The following is a 17435-nucleotide window of genomic DNA, read 5'->3' as shown; positions in this document are numbered from 1 at the left end:
AGTGTCATCTTAAGCAGCATTTATGTTTCTGTGCACAGACCATTACAACCATGGATGGGTGAAGCTTTAAAAATTGCTTTCTTCACAAGTCCATCACAATCTTTGGCTGACTGTGACACTACCCTTTAATTTCCCCATAATAAGAAGCAGAAAGAGCACACTGGAGGTTGTATGCTTCTAAGGGACATCTGAGCCGGTATGGAAGTTACTTGAGAAGTAAGCTAAGTAAGATGAACTTTAAAGTCAATAGCTACTACACCGCAGCTTGCACCTTAACTCATCTTGCAGCATCCTGTTCTTGTTTGCGGTGCCATAGCCTAAGCTTCTTTAGCTCTTTATTTAGTTTTCAGCACAATTTCCAAAGAAAAATCTATTATCGTCTAATCCAAGGCATATCACCTATATGCTAGTGAGCTAGCGCAGCAAAGAGAGTTCACGTTCAGCAAGTGACTTTTATCCAACAGCCAGTAGAGTGCTAGGTGTGCCAACTACATCGAACTCTGACTATCTCATTAAATCACACAAATGTACTTGTGATTTAGGCCAATACAGTTATTACCCTTGCTCGCTAGTCAATAAACGAGATGAGGTTTGGTTTGGGTTTAAAACTGGCTTTCTTCTCTGTCCAAAACACCTGTTCTGTGAACACCGTGCTTTGCTGAACGGGAGATCGCTGACCCTCTCCTGAACACATGACCTTTTTCAGTAGTACCAAATGATACAGATTGGCCGCTGGATTAAGTACGCTACCAAGAAACGATGATGCCAACAAATGGTACTAAGCAGAGGTATACACAAATATTGTAACACAGGAAAGTAACCTCCGTGTTCAAGAGAACGCATGCATCACTGAAGTGGAGAGGATTGCCGGCAACTGCATTAAGCAGAGCAAATACCAACTGTTGATAGCAAAGCCACTCACTCACTGCCACTTCTGATTTCGCAGTGGAAGTGTTCTCGAGTTCTCCTGTAAGGCTCACCTTGATAAACGCTCAAGTTTCTGTCGATGACCAGTGTAGTAGCTCTGAATCAGAGGGTAATTGTAGAAAGGTCTACCCAAACGCGCATCATCATCTACAGGCAATAAAGTAAAAGCAAGTTAAAGAAGCAATATCACATGTTGAAACTAAAACGTTTGACTAAAAAGACAGAAGATCATACGAGCTAAGCATCAAGAAGCACAGGCAAGCCTCCCACTTTGAAAGAAGCCAATCCTCTTTCTGCCTTTGCTAACGGAGCGGTGAGACACAAGACTCAACTCCTTCTTCTCTCAAGTGCCATTTCAAGTTTACAATTGAGGTAGCATTCAGAACACGTACTGTAAGCAGAAGCTCACTACAGAAAGGACAATTCTCAAAGGGAATGGTTTCTTAAACATGTCATGTGAGCATTTGTGAGACAATGAAGGCTGACAATAGACTTTATAATCCACCCAAATAAAGAAGTATTGCGAGGTGTATTTTTTCCTCAGGCAATGAATAAAAAGTTCCAAACACGCAGGTAATGCCTTTGCTGTAAAAACAAGCATTCCAGGATTTGTTGTGTAATAGTAATTTGTTTCAAATCCCAAGTCTTGCAAGCTGTGGACACAAGCAACTCCTTCAAGTCAGAGGCTTATTGCTCTTTCTAAGGAACATCCAGGAAAGAAACTGCTTGCATTATTCTACACTAGGTATTTGAAAAAAACAGTAAAATCTCCGTTTCACCAAAAGAACCTTCAGCACTGACAAAACATTTACAAAAACATGGCTAAGCACGTGTTCATCGGAATCACTTACTGGATAGTCTCCCTGTTACAAATGTGTTACAGTTCATGCTTACCTAAACCCTCTGGAAGGAGACTGGATCGACAGAACCAGATGACCACTCGTGCATACAAAGAAAGGAGGCCAGTTACCACCTGCTTGTTTGTCAAGTCTGTAAAACCTGAAAAAAAGGCATGAGATGATTCTTGTTATCCAATTCCTTTCATTTTTACAAACCCCCTTTCATCATCCCAAATAGAAAGTATAAAAGTAACGTGGTAGACATCGCGGTCTTTGCATTTCTCACTCTGTGGCACCTTCTTATTTGAAGAAAAAAAACACATTCACCACCAAACCAAAAAAGCAACCCCTACAAAGAACCAGATTCACTAAAGCTTCAAAGAAAAAAAACCTAAAGCCGGAACTATTACATACACTCACGAATAAGACATTTGTTTTTCACGTAGCGGGGGATTTTTACCGTAGCAAAGGGATAGTCTTCTTTTCCCCTCAATATGCCAAGGACAAGTGATAACATAAAAAGCTACAGAAACTCAAGTAACTTACTTCACAAGTTACTCATTTGTGCTTCCTTTGTATTTTCTAGCAATTTGCAATACAACATTCGCATGCAATTATAAATTGCTAGCTAAGAATTAAAAGGAATCATTTGCAGCGCTACCACATCCGGTTGCTGGAATCTCCACCCAGCTGCTTACACAGCTTCTCGCTGAATGTAGCCTCCCCTACCCACTTGCATGAACTCCACAACCAACTATTTCCCTGAAATCAACGCATATTAAGTGGTAGTCCCAACTTCTCAGATTTCAGCCCCTTCTCCCAGCTAAATTTGGCTGTCTTCCAATCATCAAAACCAACAGAAGCTCATCTTTCCACACTTACAACTCAAGCATAATTCCAAATCTTAGTAAAACATACCAAAGATTTCATATATACGATTACAAACCTTTTTCAGTAAGCTCTTGTGCTTCTGTTAGAAAACAGGTTAAGACCGTGCTCAGGTTGCTCCAAAGCAACTGGCAGTGCTGAAGAGACTGTAACGTCTGCGGGTCAACAAAGTTGCGAGAGCCATCAAACAGCGGAACACCTTTTCAAGAATAAATATTACATCATTAGCCTTCAGAGCAATTTCAGAGTTTCAAAGTACGCTTAAAGAACCCCGTGCAGTACCATATACCGCCACGTTCCTGAATAAGCTCAATTAGAAAGAACCATTTTGTGTTGGCAGAATGACTACACTAGTACTCACATATTTGGTCAAACTCATCTTTTGCATAGATCACTTTCTTCCATGTCCACTCAAGAACAAACTGTAAATTAGCAGCAGAACTTGGCTGCGCTTTAAAAAAAGAAAACAAAAAAGAAATGAATCGACGATTGCAAACTAGAAAAATATATAACGTAAGAACAACGTAAGAAGTATTACCTTCAGATGCCCAATGTTTAATGCATCCAGTCAGAAGTTCTAAAGAACCTGTCTGGACGGCAGCTGACAATACCGCTTCTAACTGCTCCTCCTAAACGTAACCGACAAAATAAACTGAGAATCTTACATGCTTTCAATATCTGAACCAGCAACAGCAAGCGTTTGTTTCTAACTGTACACTCATTCAAACATCACACAGTCCACTCGTACACACGCAGCTAATTCCACATTCCTTTTCTTAACTCTAGCCACAGGCTGCACTGCTTGTTGGTCTGAGAAACACGTTAAACTTTCCCTCTAACATTTCAACTTACTGAAGGCTGATTCTAACCTTTATTTGCATGCCTCTGCAGTATAGTCTCAGTTTACCGAGTTCCAATTAACTATTTCCGGTAACATCCTCTGCTAATACCCGTCACGCATTTTGCACGTAGAAGTTTGCCATCAGGAATGCGTGAAGGGGACAGAGCAAAGACAACGGTGCAACGCTTGCACGGAAACGGGGAAGCTAAGGGCAAGCAGCTTCCTAGACTCTGAAGACATGAAGCAGTTCAGACACCCAAAACTTTACCATTTTCTAAAATGACAGAAAAAGACGTGACACATTTAAATTCTAATAGGTTTAAATTGTAGGCTGCTCAAATACTGTATTATAATGCAGTGGTAATCCTTGAGAAGGATAATGCACAGCTATGCACAGACGTGCGATTATTAAGTAGCAGCTTATTTCAGCTGGTGGTGTGATTACTTCTTTCAGGTGAAATGACCCTTCACAAAATTTTACTTCTTTCTTTTTGTTTTTTTCTTTGTTTGTTTTTTTAATGTGGTTTTTTTTAAACACATTCAAAAGTAGCTTTCCCTTCTAGGCAAAATCATTACATTCAAAGCAATTTCTACACATTAGAATACACATATGATATGTCCATCTTTTTCTGAAAATGGGTTTCAGACAAGGAAACACACCAGATACTACTTACGGTGGCAAACAAAACTCCAAACCCAGCTTCTCGACCCTAATTCTGAAATTTGTCTTACTAACTTTCAAAAGAAATCCCTGCTCAAATGCATAACAAGTCTCTGAATGATATGGCCACAATTCAGCAAAGGTTATTAAAACACGTCTTGGTTGCCCAAGCTATTTCCAAACCGGAGCTGACATCAGAACATCCCATTTGAATGCAAGAGTCTACGCCAGGCTTGCAAAATAAGCAGTCTATGGGCTAGGGCAGCTTGCCAAGAAACTTCTTTTAGCTACCACACTGTGCAGAAGTGTTATTTGCCTTAACGCATTTCCACAAATCTGGTGAACAGTCCAGTAGACAGGAAGATGAGGGCAGCGAGAAGACCGCTCTCCCCTTCCTACTAATGGCTCCACTGTGTGACGACTAGCTAGCTAATCGTTTAGCTTAGATCCTGCCTGCGTGAAGAGGGGCTGTTCATCACAAAGGCTCCGTCTCTCATGAAACTCTTCAGATGAGAGAGAAAGGTTGGTGCACTGCAAGTGGAAAACCTGTGACGAGGCGGGGGGAGTCACTATGGTGGGACAAAGCAGAGAGAAGATAGTGGGTGTCAGGAGATAAAGGCGATTCAGGTGTTGCAGCAACAAGGGGGCAGGCTAAGCAGAGTAAATTGGGCTACGAGGCTACAGAGGTGAAGATCTGCTTTGAGAGGCTGCAGGAAAGCCTACTGATGAAGGGAAGATGAGGGGGAGTGGTGATGAAGTTGTCGGGCAGAGCTGACAAGAGTAATTGTTTACCACAGCCCAGTTCCTTGGAAGCAAGCGATCACGTCTAGTGCAGCAAGCTGATGTTTGCAACAGCTCGCATCCGAGTGAGGCACCCCCATAGTCAGCTACTGCACTGAACATAATGCTTTGAGAAACCGATGGGGTGAAGGTTGTTGTGAGGGAAAGATGCTTTATGTTGCGCATGACCAGCACTGCCTGCACGCTTCCTTGTGCGTATCTGTGGCACGGAATTAAGAGATGGGTCTCTCAACGCAGATCTCTTAGTGCTGCCCCCACTCAAACTCGGTAGTTTGGATTGAAGAATACTATAACTTCTGCTAACTCAAGTCAACACCTGCATTTCAGTGCAACTTGCGAATAATAGGAAAATCAGATTATCATGTCTTGTAGCCTCTACAGCCCTCTCAGACGAGATGGATGTATTTCCCCCTTGATTCCCTGATACGCACTCACCTGACTCAAACTGGATGGCTGGACATCAACGCGTCTTGGAGACAGCAAGCCAGCTACAAGACACCTGTTGTAGCTATCGTGAATGGTTTCACTTATAGAAGGACCACATTTCTTTAAAAATTTCAAGGCCTGAAACATTAATCAAAAACTACGGATTAAGACAGCAGTATTATTCAGTCACTAAGGTTCTGAATAATCGCTAAGAGAAATAAAAAAAAATGTTCACTTAAATTGTTAGAAAGCTTGCATCAGTAAGCACTACTACGTAGAGTCTTAAAGACGGCAGCCAAACTAACCGCTACGGTTTATAAAAAATATCCTGTAAAACAAAAGGTCAGCCCTTGCAATGCTTAATTAAGTATTCTCTAGCTTCTCTGTCAATACACAGACCTTTTTTTACCCTGAACACTGACACAAAATGTATTCTATATAAGCTAAAGCTAGCACACAACTTTAAATCACGCTTTGGAAGACCCTTTCTGTGCTTGTTTGTGCAGAAGTTGATTTATGTTGGAAACACTTAGCGAGCTGAAATTTAATTCAGAATTATTTGTCACAAGCTGTGCAGTGGCTTGGAAGTTTTAATTCGGCCAAGTGCGGGAGAAAAAAAAAATAATCGTTTCTTCTCAAACAGTTAAGTAATATTTCATTTTCTCCATTCTGCCCTCCTTTTTCAAGTTAATCAGGCATCAAAACCCTAACTCAAGACTATGGAGGCAGTTCCACTGATGGGTAATGCAGAAGTAACAGCTTTCCCCAACTTCCACAACAGTTTTGTTCCTGCTCCTACAGCAACGTTGTATTCCGCTCTAGACATTCAATCCCTCAGCGTGCTTCAACAGGAGACAGTGGTAGTTCTACAGTCCCAAGAGTGGACCTAAAATGTTACCATTTGCATAAAACTGGCAGGACACCATTGCAATCATGCATGTGGATGGGCAGGATGGGCATAAAATGGTCTCCGACCCTGAAAGCAGTGCAATAGAAAACATAGGAAAGGTTCATCTCTTGCCATTCTCAATAAAGATACAGTAAAAGATCACCTCCTTCTGGAAGCCGGTGCAAGTCATACGAACAACTCCGGAGCTCAGCAAGCACGTACCATCTGCAGAGACAATGAACGTTTGACAGCCTTCCATACTCTCGCAATTAGCTTATGACCACTTTACGTTTTGTAAATAGCAGTATCTGGAAAGCTGTAACTGAGTACCCATTTTCTTCATCAGATCACTTCCAAACTTACTTTTTTGAAAATAATTACTGCATGTAGCAATTTTATCTCTAGTGCTATCAAGGTGCTCTGCTCTGAGCTTCAGTTCAACGTCATTTCATTTGATGACCATCACCCCTTCACAGGCTACATTACAAAAGCACCACAACCCAAAACTCAGCAGACTGTCAGATATGTGTCACAGTGTTAAACACCTTGTTAGTACAACGTAATCAAGGGTTGGGCTTGTGGGCGTTTGGGGCTTTTTGGTTTCAGATGGGGTTTGAGTGACAAACAATGAACAGGAGAACCAATAAATGGCATTTGACCTCACTTTAAGCTTATCACTATCAAAAGCAGTGAAATACCTACCAAAATTGTAGGAGCTTGGATGAAAAAACTGCTCAGGTGGTGGACGAGAAAGAGGAACTCCCTGACTTAGACTCCGCTCGTGTACCAGAATATCCAAAATGGGGTTTGGAGAAGTCATGCTTATTACAGTATCCAGTGACCACAACGCAAAATAGGGGCAATCATGAAGGAGTTCTTCTGGCCTGAAAGCAAGCAAGTGCATAAGCTAAACACCGACTTCCAAATGATTGATTTGTAGGGATATTGAAAACAACTTAATAAAAATATACCTTAGTGAATCTGGCATTTGAGCACGATACCAGCGATTAATGTCAAATACACCCAAGTAAGCAGATGGTTTTCCCTGACCACATGTATTCACTTGCCAGCTGAAGATTGATACACTGGTGTCAGGCGATATTACTGTAAAAGACAAGACATTGTTTCTTGTTTGTAGAAAATAACGCTATAGCTGATATGTTTAAAACACCACTTCCTATTTTGGCTTAATTCTGTTATATCACTCACAAAGCACAACACTCACTGAGAACAACAAAAAAAATTTACGGAATAGCAAACATCTCTGTGACAGGTTTCAGTCATACTGCCCCTTCTTCTGGTATCACTCAGCAGGCACTACTAATTTCCAGATCGGACTCAATTACAGGTTTTAAGAATAGCTCCTTTCCAGCACATTCAGAATGAACGAACACAATTATCACACAAAATAAATACAAAAAACCCAAACCCAACAAACGGGAAATTGGAACAAAGATTTTAACATAAAACATTCACAATGTTATACTCCAGTTCTCTCAATAAGTGGAATGGTTTGTCTTCTCTGGGGAGAACGCATTCTCCAGATGTAAGCAAAGGATGTGGTATATCATTTACCCTAGTAGAGTAAGGAAGAAGGCGACAGTTTGTTTGGCAAAAGGTTTCTCTGTTCTCTGCTGAATTCATCATTACGTTTAGGGATCCTCACACACTTTACTATGTTTCATTGTGAACATCTGTGCCGCTTCCGTTTTGTAGCTGCTGCAAGTGCCTTTGAAGATACCAATTATTTTCATAATTCAGAAGACAGCTTCTTTGCTAGCCTCAACCCACATCCAACAGCAGCTCATGTGTGCCTAGAACTTAACTCAAACAGATTCTGAATGAAAGCTAATTAGAAACCATCCGAGAATTACAGGTATTTCTCCATGCCTCATGCTTCATAAAAAGGAGACAGAAAGGGGGTTTGTTGTTCTTATTTTGGTTTGGGGTTTTTTTTTCGGGTGTGGTGGAGTGGTGGTGTGTGTTTGTTTTTAACAAGCTTTTAGGAGGCACTCTCCTCAGAAACGTGACACAAGTGGAGAAAATCCAAAGGTGTTTTTGTTCGATTTTGACACACTGTTGATAGAGGATGGCATCACAAAAGAGATGCAAGTTGCCGCTTCAGGACTAAGTCAAAGATGATAAACAGAAGTAGCCTAGAAAGATCATGCAAGTGTCTTCTTTGCAAACATCATACATCAGTAAAGGCCAGTCAGAAGAGAGGGAAGGTGAATAATGCAGTCAAAACAAAGGGCCATGGAAGTTATCACTGCAGCAGGCTCAAAAATAGGGTCAGAACATAAGTGAATTTGTAAACCCAGAGAGGGACATTTAATTACTGCAAGATAATGAAAGACTTTGTAAGAGTTTTAACTGTGTATATGGACAAGGAAAGCTATTGCTTTAAGAACTTGCAGGTGTAGGAACCTATTAGATTTAGAGAGGAAGAAATGGACAGGCAGATCACAGAATCGTAGAGTTGCTTAGGTTGGAAAAGACCTTTATGTTCATTGAGCCCAACCCTAAAGCCAACTGCCAAGTCCACCACCAAACCACGTCCCTAAGCGCCACATCTCCCTGTCTTTTAAATACCTCCAGGGATGGCGACTCAACCCCGGGCAGCCTGTTCCAATGCTTTGTAACACAGTCAGTGAAGAAATTTTTCCTAATACCCAACCTGAACCTCCCCAGGCGCAACTTGAGGCCATTTCCTGTCGTCCTATCACTTGCTACCTGGGAGAAGAGACCAACACTACACCCCGCTACAGCCTCCTTTCAGGTACTTGGGGGGAGTGGTAAGGTCTCCCCTCAGCCTCCTTTTCTCCAGGCTAAACAACCCCAGTTCCCTCAGCCACCCCCGTAAGACTTGTTCTCCAGACCCTTCACCAGCTCTGTTGCCCTTCTTTGGATGCGCTCCAGCACCTCAATGTCTTTCTTGTAGCGAGGGGCCCAAAGCCAGGCAGCTTTCCAGCCACTCTTTCCCAAGCCTGTAGTGTTGCATGGGGTTCTTGTGACCCAAGAGCAGGACCTGGCATTTAGCCTTGATGAACTTCATACAGTTGGCCTTGGCCCATTGAGCCAGCCTGTCCAGATCCCTCCACAGAGCCTCTGTAGACCCTCAAGCAGATCAACACTCCCACCCAACTTGGTGTCATCTGCAAACTTACTGAGGGTGCACTCAATCCCCTCGTCCGGATCATTGACAGAGATATTAAACAGAACTGGCCCCAATACCGAGCCCTGGGGAACACCACTTGTGACCGGCCACCAGCTGGATGCAGATGCAGACATAGGTTGGAACAGGGAAAGAAAAATTCAGGTAACACTCCTAAGCAATGGGGAGCATCATCTTACTGTTCAAAGACGACAGCTGGAGGAATAGAACGACTGACAAGCTTCATGCAGGTGACCCCACCATACATCGCTATAGCATGTCAGCAAGCATAAAACACAACTTATTTTTTCCTTTAAAGAAGTCCCATATAACTTAAGCACCCATTTATTTTTTTTAAATAAGCCCAACAAGCTAGTCTGTAAAGGTATTCAAGACTCACAGACTGGGGTACAGAACAGCATTCATTGCTTAGATTCCAAAACTACTTATTTTAGAATAACCAAACAGGGACATTAGAACAAACCTGCATTAACGCTATCCTCTCCGTCGACACGTTTGGGAAGTTTTTCTACAGTCTGACAGCTAAGTAATTTAATATCGCTGGCCTGCCCGCTCAAGGGAAAGACTCCACCTGTGAGACCTAAGCTGTATCTTTCGACACAGTATTCCAGACCCTGGGGAAAAAATAAAAGGAGAGAGAAAAGGTCATTTTGAGATAAAAACATACATTATAGCTAAATGTGAAAGAATGTATATATGTATAATATAATATGCATATTGTACCGTATATTTCCCCTGAGCTTATTTCTGATGGCAAATAGAAACTACATCTGACATGCAAGAGAATGAAGCGTCAAATAGTAACGGGCTTTGCACATTTTCAGAATTTAGCATTTCCCTCGCTAAAATTTGCTCTGCAGTATGCACAGTTCATTCTACTTTATCAAGTAACTTTGGAAATAACAGACATGTGCAGAGTAGACAGGAAAATCTAAACCATCTCTTTGAAAAACTAGCGCGAAGCCTAAGCAAAGAATCCCATTTTTATTACAGAAGGAATAATCACCAAACACAGTTTATAATAAAAGATGTCCTGAACAGGTCCACCGTGCCAAAAGACCCTTTTGTCAGATAAAGTACTACAACTCCATCAACCTCTTAGAGATGAATTTTAACCGCTAGAAATTTCAACTTTTATTCATCTGTGAAGAGCCAGTCCCCCCCCAAAGTTAGGGCTGAGGGGAAGGGAAAAAAGATATCAAACAATTCCTGCCGAAGACAACTTCTGAAGCAAAACAGCGTATTTTAAATTCTCCACTGGGGCAAGCAAATCTAAGTTAAGGAACTCCACTGCGTGGAAGATGTTAAATAATGACTTTATTGACCCGTAAAATCTGAAGACAGTTTTCAAATGAGATGCACTCGTCAGACTCTGATGTGGACGTGGGGGCTGCATACTCTATCCACCTGCAAGCATCATGCAGGACAAATGTCAAGGTGCGCTCCATGACCATGGCCGGATGCACTAGATTTCAAGCTTTCTTTCAAGCTTCTGTGAACTCTCTTCAACGAACAAGGGTCAACAGTAGATTCCTCCTCCTTTCCTCCAATTTGGCCTGGCAATTGGGAACAACTCTTAAATTTTCTGCCACGGAAGACGGACAAGAAACTTGACTCAGCCAGTCACGCAGGCAGACAGTCATGTAGTACTGACCAATCTGTGGCTACAGGGAAGTATTCCGACACTCCAAGTGTCCTCTGTAGAACACAGATCCTGTACTAATGCTTCTTCTGGGTTTGTTTCCGGGGGGTGGGAGTTGTTGGGGGGTTTTTTTGGCAGGAGGTGTTAGCAAGTCTTGGTATGAAGCTACATGTGTAAGTGGCTCATCTGGAAGCTAGCTGAAGAACCTGACTTTTCCCCCCAGAGGTCCAGCTGTTTTGTTCTCTCTTCAACTACCTTGTGAGATTGGTTCCTGTTTCAACCTTGCACAACGCTCATCACAGGAACGCAGGAACAGCAGGGGAGTAAAATATCTCAAAGGCAGAGACTGGTGCCTGACACCTCTTAGAAGCCTGTGAATGTATTACTGGTTGCACTGTCTGTAGAGGGTTAAAAGTCTCACACTAGCGACACCACAGCTTTCTCAGGTCACAAACGCAAACCACATTATTTAATCACTTTGTGTGCTTTTTTTTAAAACCGGAAATTTTAGCAGACCCATTTTTCAAAGCTGCTGAAACATTTCAACCCTCTGAGGTGAAATCTGACACTCGTCACACCTTTTTCAGGAAAAGAAGATGACCAAGGCAAAGCATTGCCAAATAGTAAAAGGTCCCCCATTTTAACATTAAAGCGTTGAGACAGAACAAAGTAGCCACGCGAGGAATGGATATCGACGACTGGGTTTTCTTCCAAAGCAGCACACAGTACAAGGTCTTTGCCACTGCTAAGACTGTAGCTACAAATAACTTTTAAAAGAGGATAAAGCAAAGCAGAAGTTCAAAAGTGAAACTGGAGAACGATTAAAGCATCTTTCTCCTGTCGACCTGCCAAAGTGCTTAGAGCACTACAAGAGATGCAGCAGCATAAAACATGCCCAAAAAGACTCAGCAAAAGATTGGGGTTTCAGTCACCTCTGAATTTTGATGGTAAAAATCACCCCTGACAACTTCACTGATACTCACATAGACAAAATCACTATTTTCATCTTTTCACATACGTGCACGCCTTACCTCATACATGACTTGTCCTGGGGCCAAGCGTTTTCTGTCACCAAATGCTAACTGCAACAGATGTAAACTCACGACGTCACCTTCACTGAAAAAGGTAGAAATTAGGACATTTGATTACAAAGCTGCTTTAGAGGCCTTGTTATCATTTTATTAGATCTAGACTGATGTTTTCTTGCTGAAAAGAAAAACACCACTTCCCAAACCATCAGATAACTGGTCACGTGCAGCCGCTACAACACAAAGGAGGACATTTGGACACTAACAGCTTCAGGGGCAAATGCTAACCATACAATTTGAAAGCTTTAATATGTTGTACGGACTACAAATTGTTGCTTTAAAGTCAAACTTAAAAAGACTGCCACACTGTGAACGGCTGAGCTGATTAAATAGCTTGCTGATGCTGAAAGAGAGAGATCTTTCTCCCCTTCCCTTCCCTTCCCACCAAAGTTCCAGCCCCTCTCTTGCATACACACGCTGCACCCTTCCACATACTGATTCGGGTCATTAGCCCAGCAGGAAACCATTGACTTTGCTGCTCAACAGGGATCGGTCTCTGCCAGGTGAGCTGGCCTGGCTCACAAAGGCTCCAAAGACCGTGCAAGTTGGCACAAGGTAATCCGCAATACTGTCACCTCCCTCCTTTAGGGGCAGCCGGCTGTCATATTGGCACGTTTAGCGCTCGAGATCTGCAGCCCCAACTACTTTGAATGGTATTTTCATACCATGGTGCGAGTACCAAACAAATCGTGAAGCAGTCCTCAAGAAACAAAGGAAATCGTTTAAGAATGCAAGCACAAAGATACAGCCACTGTTGCTTTGCCTTCTTTCAGAAGGTAGGCACTAGTAGGTCCCTCTTCACATCTGTTAAATCCTGTAAAAATTGCAGTGTAAGCTTAACACCTTCCACACCTGAGAGAATCTCCTGCACGGCTACATAAACAAAACAAATATACATGTATCAACGGTATGTGAACAAAGATACAAAAAAATTTAAATGCATTCAGTGGCTTATAGTAACTTTTTATTCACCTTTCTTGTGTAGACTGAACAGCCCACAAGTAGCAACAATTGCGAGGATCATTCTCAGGCTCCTGAAAAGTAACAGCATAGACAGGAATCCTTCCTCCTTCAAGCTGAGAGTGGTGCCTACGTGGTTGGGAAAAAAAAAAAAAAAAAAAAGAAAGAAAAAATGAAAAAAAAAAAAGGAAAAGGGGAAAAGAGAGAAAAATAAAAACCTGTGAGCCTACGATGAGCCCTAACTGTTTGTAGAAGGGTAGAAGCATCTTCTGAGAAAAAAGCTTATCCTTCCGTGCTTATCCCCAAAGTACAGAAGGTCACACTTCCATCTCAGACAAGTGAGTCAGGGAAGCGACTACTTTTTATGCAGCAGTCAAGAGCTGAGGAAATTACTGTCCATCAAATGCAATAACCTGGGTTTATATCCTCCTCTGCCTAGGGAGGAAGAACATAAATGATTACTTCACCTGCCAGGCAAAAGATTGTTCCTCCTGTTCCAGCCGACTTCAATATTGAACTTAAAATGCAGCCTACCTTCTGAACAAATTTAAGACAGGGCCAAACACAAGTACTTTCTCATTTCTTTACTCGGATGCTACGTAAAGCATTTTTCCTCCAGACTTCTGAACCTTACGTGTACCTTCACAATCTATTCTTGCCACCCAGTTAGTCCTCCACTGTCTATTTATGCATCCAACAGTTTCTGGTGAGTCACTGCAGGTTTGCTTAAGCCAATCCCTATCTGAATTTGGTCACATATTTCACGTGTGATTGCCCTTTGGCAGATATAAAATCGTCTCTTAATTTTTCTATTGCTTATAGATTTACATGCCCCTTATCCTCATCTCCAAGTGTTCCAAGCAAATTTTCATTCACACGCAACGTTGCCTTGGAATGGGTCAGTCCCCTATTTTGGACAAGGCTGACATGTAGGAAAGAATATCTTTTCAGGCACGGATCAGCTATTGATTTTTCGTGTCTCACTAGTTTCATCCTGGACGCTTTAAAGAATATTATCCCCAAACCCACATTATTAACATACGTAAGCTTCTCAATGTATGCCCTAATTGCAGTAGCTGGTTCTGAAAAATCATTCCTAAAATCTGGTTCATCAAAACACACACGTTTCCTGGCTTCACTGAACACTACTGATCGGACAAAGCGTCTTAGAAAAATGAGCTCCATCGCATCCTAAACTGCTTGACGTAACCCCAAGAAGCATGCTTTCCACAATCCCTCGAGCCACAGGCACAAGGAGGAAAACAATCCTAGTCCACTGGGGAGAAGGCGGTCCACTTAATCCATGTATGACTTTTAATAGTTATTTCAGAAGAGGATTTCTAAACATCCCAAGATTATACCCAAAATTTCACTCCCTAAAATGTTCTCTTTCATGAACATGCTTCCGTAAGCAAACAATTGAGACCCCTGCACCTCCGGGCATGGCCAGCTGTAAAGGCCTACTTACTCCCTCTTCAAAGTTTTCATATTCCACAGTGACAGGCAGCCATCTGAAAAACCCACAACAAGCTGATTGCTTCTGCTTATGTAGTACAGGGTTGATATTGCTGTTCCTGAAGGATTTTGTAGTTGAAAGCAGAGATGTCTCCCTTCTCTGGTCACAGCTTCTCTTCTTTGTGGAACTTCAGCAGGAATTCTAGTGACAACTTCTAGACCTACACACACAAAACCACGCCATGAGTTAATGTGTCAGGCCATTTAGGCTGCATTTTGAACACTGACGTGACAACACGTCTCATCCAATTCTACCGTCCCAGGCAAAATACCCATTTATGCAACGCTTTCTTTTGTATGTTTCCAAAGAACAGAAGAACTCTCTGATCGGACAGGTATTCTCACTCGTATTTTAAAACCAAGTAAGAGCGTAACCTTCGTAGACAAATTCTTCCTGGGCTCTATAAATCACGCGTTTGGGCCTCACGATGAAGCTGGCTGAAGCGACACCAACTCCTGAAGCCACTCTTGTAATAGCCAAAACAGCGTATGCAACCCAAATATGCAAATTAGAGATTTCAGTCATCCAAATGCACGATTTTTGACAAGTCGGATTCATTTTAACAAGCAAGCCTAAAATTTGCCCCAAGTCAACCCACAGAAGCAGAAGAACATTCCCAAGAAATAGGGCGCCTCTGACACAACTTCCTCTCAGGCAGCTGCACTGACTCACGTGGTAAAATTCCTACACCTCACTGGCAAGCATCATAGTGACGTACGGATCTTGGTGGCAGGGGGGCATTTATAACATTAGAAGGAGTATTAAGCCACTCCCATTTTTAATCAGGTCGGGACTATACCAAGGCAAACCGCCATCTGTAACCAGCAGTCAGAAATGCCTGCACACTAGTGTCTTCCAAGTGGGATGCATGTTGTTTATACACAAGTTTTCCTACTCTCAAATTCAAGTTTAAAAACTGCAGGCTTACCCGATGCTTGTATTTCATTCTGACTGCAAGAGAAATCATCCAAACAAAGGTCCACCAGAAGTAGATGACCAACATCTGTAGCCACTGCTGCCACTCCAAAGAGCCATCGCAGACTCTGATGTAGGTGCCGAGTGCTCACGCTGGGTCCTCCGTGATTAGTTATGGGTTCTATAGCAGTTACCTACAGGAAAACTGCAAGCTAGCATTTAAGCTGTTTGACAAGCTGAACAGAAATCATTCAAAAGTGAAGCCGGAATTAGCACATCAGAAACAAGAAAGTAAATGCAGAGGACCATAAGACTTAAAAGCAAAGCATTGTTTCCAGTTATATCAAGAAAAAACCAATATAGTCAATCTTGATGTTCTATTAACTTGCACTGATTCTTGTTTACATTAAGATAATGAGACTAGGGGACATTACATCATTGGACTTCCTGGGTTACAGAAGACAGAAAAAAATGAGTAACATTCCACCAGCCTCTCCCATCTACACAAACACAATATTCAATAAGCAGCGATTCAAGGACTGCAGGTTGAAAGTCAATCGTTCAACAATCCGTCAGGTAACTCCCTAACGGCTCTTCTTTCCTATCCTAAGTCAACATAAAAATCTGTTCTGCTCTAAAGCCACCCGCTTGCTAGTCTGAGATTCAGGGGAATGTGTCTAAGTCATTTACAGCACAACTATGGAAGTTTCAGATATTTTAAAGACAGTATTTCTAACATACATAGAAATCAAGCATTTCGGAAATGTATGTTACAGACACTGGGAACAGCGGGGGTTTTTTTCCTTTTTCACTCTGGCCAATAAAAGATAGTTCTCAATGCCTTTTTGTGGCAGTGGAGAATTAGGTAACTATGTGCTCTACCATAAACCCAGAAAACTTGTTTTACAATCAGTAAGCTCAAAAGATAACGGTACCGTTAAGCCCAAGAGTTTGCACCAAGGCTCTCTTGACTGGATACTCTGAAGTGGCAGTCTGCACTAATGCAAGATAGAAAAAATACCGCCTACAAAGAGACGCTCCAAAGCTTCTCCTGAAACAGGATTACGCAGCACCTGACAACGCAAAAGCTTCGTTCCTCCGATTAAAGTGTACGTACCCTTCCTGGGAGAACAACTGCTTTAACCACTCTCGATATTCCAAGGTCGTACAGACAGAGAACACTTCCCTCTGCTTCTTCCAACCCAACCAGCAGTCCCGTTCTCTTCTGCCAGGAAAAATCCTTTACCACACGAATGGTGGGAGGCTGTTTCTTTACTCCACGGAAACGGTAAGCAGAGCGCCGCTCTCCTGTCACAGAGCTCACTACCTCCAGTTGAGGACCACACGCCAGCCATGCCAAGCCATTTCTCCCTGTAAGAGAAAAGAAAGCTGACTAAAGCAAATTTCCAATACAAGACTGAAAACAACTGAAAAATCACAGCCACTGCCCCTTTCCTTCACTAAAAGTACCCAAAAGGGAAGACCGACTTCCCTAGTTGTGGTCAATTATTCAAAATCACCCATGGAGATCCTCCAGCACTACCTCTTAATATTAACAACCTTATTATTTTGCATTTCTACTTGTCATTCCCGCACTGAAGGATTTGGACTGCTTGGGATGAAGATGACAACATATTGATCTAGAGACTTCATCCCATATTCGGCTTGTTTTGGCTAGAAATCGTCTAAATACATACGGGAATACGAGTCTTAAAGCACACTTCAAAGATAACAAATCTAAACCAATTCATTTCTAGTTTATTAATTTTACTTGACACACGCCTACTTGGGGCAGGGATTTGGACGGCAGCAAGAAATTATCGTCAAATGGGCACTGCATGAGTACATCTGATCTTTTACACGGGCT

General features: G+C 42.2%; 1 long non-coding RNA gene across 1 annotated transcript; it reads right to left on the bottom strand.

Annotated features, from left to right (window-relative positions):
• Positions 1-6431: 6431 nt before the first annotated feature.
• Positions 6432-8114, bottom strand: LOC142028375 (uncharacterized). The gene is made up of 3 exons (XR_012649559.1): positions 7244-8114; positions 6975-7156; positions 6432-6497 (listed from the first exon to the last, which is right to left on the bottom strand). It is a non-coding gene; the product is annotated as an uncharacterized LOC142028375 (long non-coding RNA).
• Between the last annotated feature and the right edge of the window lie 9321 nt (positions 8115-17435).

This window comes from Buteo buteo, unplaced genomic scaffold, assembly GCF_964188355.1.
Source record: "Buteo buteo unplaced genomic scaffold, bButBut1.hap1.1 HAP1_SCAFFOLD_311, whole genome shotgun sequence".
NCBI lineage: Eukaryota > Metazoa > Chordata > Aves > Accipitriformes > Accipitridae > Buteo > Buteo buteo.
Note: the sequence above shows the minus strand (reverse complement) of the source record. Positions and strands in the feature narration are given on the sequence as shown.